Source organism: Lethenteron reissneri, chromosome 71 (genome assembly GCF_015708825.2).
Source record: "Lethenteron reissneri isolate LAM-NWPU_2019-01 chromosome 71, ASM1570882v1, whole genome shotgun sequence".
NCBI lineage: Eukaryota > Metazoa > Chordata > Hyperoartia > Petromyzontiformes > Petromyzontidae > Lethenteron > Lethenteron reissneri.
Window position 1 is genome coordinate 885,197 of NC_083849.1, and position 4,824 is coordinate 890,020.

The window sequence follows — 4,824 nt, forward strand, 5'->3', positions numbered from 1 at the left end:
GGGAAGGGGGCGGGGGGGGGGTATCTGTGGGGGAGGGGCTGGGAGAGGGGGGGGTGGAGGGGGGCGGGGGCTACCTGTGGGGGAGGGGGTGGAGGGGTCTATGGCCATACGTCACCAGGGGAGGGGGTGGAGGGGGGCGGGGTATCTGTGGGGGGAGGGGCGGGGCTGCTGTGGGGGGCGTCTGCGCAGTCGTTTGTCGCGCTGCGCGATTCGCCGGTGCCAGGGGGGGTGCACCTACACGTGCCGTGCCAGAGGAGGTGCACCCACACGTGCCAGGGCCAGCACGTGTCGTGCCAGGGGAGGTGCACCAACACGTGCCAGGGGAGGTGCACCTACACGTGCCAGGGGAGGTACACCAGCACGTGCCAGGGGGAGGTGCACCCACACGTGCCAGGGGAGGTGCACCAACACGTGCCAGGGGAGGTGCACCCACACGTGCCAGGGGAGGTGCACCCACACGTGCCAGGGGAGGTGCACCAACACGTGCCGTGCCAGGGTAGGTGCACCTACACGTGCCAGGGGAGGTGCACCTACACGTGCCAGGGGAGGTGCACCCACACGTGCCAGGGGAGGTGCACCTACACGTGCCAGGGGAGGTGCACCCACACGTGCCAGGGGAGGTGCACCCACACGTGCCGTGCCAGGGGAGGTGCACCCACACGTGCCGTGCCAGGGGAGGTGCACCCACACGTGCCAGGGGAGGTGCACCCACACGTGCCAGGGGAGGTGCACCCACACGTGCCGTGCCAGGGGAGGTGCACCTACACGTGCCAGGGCCTCGTAGGGCCGTGCGCTCTCTCTCTCTCTCTGCCTCGGTCACTTGGGGGTGGATTTCCACGCAGCTCTCTCTCTAGGATGTACCAGGCTTCAACAACTCTTTGGTTCTTTCTGTAAAGTCACGTGGGTATAAAAGTAAAGTCACGTAGGTGTAAAATACAAGTATTTTATTTAATAAAGTGAAATAATTTCGAAAAGTTTTTTTTTATAAAAGAAAATAATTTTATTTTATTAAATAACATTATTTTCACGTAGGTATAAAATACTTTACTTTTATACGTAGCTATAAAACAAAATACTTTTATTTCATAAAATAAAAATAATTTATTTTATACATAAGTATAAAATGCTTTTCTTTTACACGTAGGTATAAAATAAAATTATCTTATTTTATAAAATAAAATTATTTACACGTAGGTATAAAATAAAATAAAATTATTGTATTTCTAACTACGTGACTTTACCCAAAGAACCAAAGAGTATTGATTCCTGCAGTCACGAAAGCGTCAAATCTACATTGTACCGGTCGTGTTTGGTCTTTCATTGACATGCAAATATCTCCGCTGCAAAAGCTGCCCCAGCAGACCCACCTCTCTCTCTCTGGCTAAGGCCTCGACACAGAGACATTGGGTCTCTCTGTGTGTGTCTATGTTGTGTGTCTCTCTGTGTGTCTCTGTGTCTCTCTCTGTGTGTCTATGTTGTGTGTCTCTCTCTCTGTGTCTCTCTCTCTGTGTCTATGGTGTGTGTCTCTCTGTGTGTGTCCTCTGTGTTGTGTGTCTCTCTCTCTGTGTGTCTCTGTGTCTCTGTGTGTGTGTCTATGTTGTGTCTCTCTCTCTCTCTCCTGTCTCTGTGTCCTCTCTCTGTGTGTCTATGTTGTGTGTCTCTCTGTGCGTCTGTTTTGTGTGTCTCTCTCTCTGTGTGTCTCTGTGTGTCTCTCTCTCTCTCTCTGTGTCTGTGTTGTCTCTCTCTGCTTGTGTGTCTATCTCTGTGTGTCTGTGTTGTCTCTCTCTCTGTGTCTCTGTGTTGTCTCTCTCTGCTTGTGTGTGTGTGGTCTCTGTGTGTCTGTGTTGTCTCTCTCTCTGTGTCTGTGTTGTCTCTCTCTGCTTGTGTGTCTATCTCTGTGTGTCTGTGTTGTATGTCTCTCTCTGTGTGTCTCTGTGTTGTGTCTCTCTCTGCTTGTGTGTGTGTCTGTCTCTCTGTCTCCGTGTCTGTGTTTTGTCTCTCTCTCTCAAATGTAGTTCTGCCTGATGACGGCTGCTCGTGTTGCAATCGAAACGTCGTATTATATCATTTAATTTATTTTCTTCTACGTGACTTTACCGACAGAACCAAAGAGTCACGAAAAGCGTCAAATCAAGTTTGAGAATGCACCTCCTTGTAGCCCATCATCAGCTCCGTCTCCTCCCCAGCCTTGCCAGCCCCCTCTCCTGCCCTCCCTCCCCACCCGGCCGAGGCAGCGGTGAGCAGGCGACCCGTGACAGACGAAGCTGAAGATGGTAACGAGGTAGCGGAGAACCGCCTGCGGCTGTGGGGCTCTCTCGATATCGTTTGCGAGAGACACGAGATGACACGCACACACAAAGATAAAAAGATCCCCGTGTAGCCTTAACAGACTGTAGGGGCAAGTGCTGTTAGCGAGCACCTATGAAGGCCGGAACGGTACACGAGGGGGTGGGTGGCCAACACCACGCCCGACCGCCTTGTCTTCCCCGGTGACGATGTTTACACAACCAACACCAGGTACTCATTTGAGGCTGAGTCGACCTAGGGGGAGGCCCGGGAACCGGTTCAGATAATCGTCACCGATGTTGGCCGTGAGCGGGAATCGAACCCGGTTCGCCGGGATTATAGCGCAGGCGCGCTAACCCGCTACACTATCGCTCCCACGACATGACGCACATGCGCACACACACAACGCAACAGCGCACACACGCACGCACACGCGCGCACACGTACACACACACGCACGGCACACGCGCACACGCGCGCACACACGCACGCACACGCACGCACACGCGCACACGCGCGCACACACGCGCACGTGCATCAAGTCGTGACCCCCCCCATTCACCACCGCCATATCTGAATAAATGACCCTTGTCGTTAAATTATGTTTAAGAGCTCAGTTGTTTTTTTTTATACGGCTGCCTGCAAAGGTGGGCAGCCAAAGAGTCGTCACCGGGGGAGACAAAGGCGGCCGGGCGTGTTGCTGCCCACCCACCCACCCCCATCTGTGTGTGCCACAGTGCCGGCAGCTTTCACAAGGTGCTGCTGCTACTCGCCACTAACAGCACTTGCCCCTGCAGGTCTGTTCGAGGCTACACGGGGGACCTTTGTCTGTGCGTAGCTGCTGCTACTCGCCACTAACAGCACTTGCCCCTGCAGGTCTGTTAGAGGCTCCCTGGGGGACCTTTGTCTGTGTGTAGCTGCTGCTACTCGCCACTAACAGCACTTGCCCCTGCAGGTCTGTTAGAGGCTCCCCGGGGGGGCTTTACCTTTGTTTCGGTGTAAGATCAAACCTCAGTGGTGGGTCTTCAGCGAAGAATATTTTCCATGATAAAGGGGGCAGGGGGGGGGGGAAAGGGGGGTCAGGGGGGGGTGAGACTGAGTGAATGTGAATGTGAGACCGACACGGAAATGATGCTTCGCAATTCCGGCTCTCGCCTGACGAAGCTGGCTGCTGCTGCTGCCGTTGTTGTTGTTGTCGTTGTTGTCGTTGTTGTTGTCGTTGTTGTTGTTGTTGTAATCACCAGATCAAACGTGACAGTAACGAGGGTTGTGAACGTTGCAGTGAGCACACGACCGCTGAGTGCTGAGCTAGTACACTACACTATACACTACACTATACACTAATATACACTACACTATACACTACACTATACACTACGCTACTAAACACTACACTATACACTACACTATACACTAATATACACTACACTATACACTACACTACTAAACACTACACTATACACTACACTATACACTACACTATACACTACACTATACACTACTATACCCTACACTATACACTACACTATACACTACACTACTAAACACTACACTATACACTACACTATACACTACTATACACTACACTATACACTACTATACACTACACTACACTACACTAACACTACTATACACTACACACTAACACTACACTAACATTACACTATACACTACACTACTAAACACTACACTATACACTACACTATACACTACTAAACACTACACTATACACTACTAAATACTACACTACTATACACTACACTATACACTACTAAATACTACACTACTATACACTACACTATACACTACTAAACACTACACTATACACTACTAAACACTACACTTTACACTACACTACACACTACACTCTACATCTGTAGAGAGCCCAGCGCGTTCCATCGCCACCAAGACAAAGACAAAGATCCCCCGCGTAGCCTGTAAGAGGCTGTCGGGGCAAGTGCTGTTAGGGAGCAGCAACCTTATAAGGCTGCCGGCAGTGAAGCAACACACGTGGGTGGGGGGGGGGGGGGCTGGCAACCACCACGCCCGCCGCCTTTGTCTCCCCATGTGGCGACGTTTAACTACACACGGCTACGCCAGGTTACTCATTTGTGGCTGAGTCGACCTAGGGGAGGCACCAGGACCGGTTCAGATAATCGTCCCCGGTGGTGTTGTTGGTGGCCGTGAGCGGGAATCGCAGCGCTACACAAAGACAAAGGTCCCCCGTGTAGCCTGTAACACACTGCTGGGGCAAGTGCTGTTAGCGAGTAGCAGCACCCTATGAAGGCTGCCGGCGCTGTGGCACACGAGGGGGTGGGTGGCCAGCACCACGCCCGGCCGCCTTTGTCTCCCCAGTGCGATGTTTACACATCGCACCAGGTACTAATTTGAGGCTGAGTCGATCTAGGGGAGAGGCCCAGGACCGGTTTCAAATAATCGTCACTGGTGGTGATGGCCGTGAACGGGAATCGAACCCGGGTCGCCGGGTTTGTAGCGCAGCGCACGAAGCGCTACACCGCCACCACCACCCCCTCACCA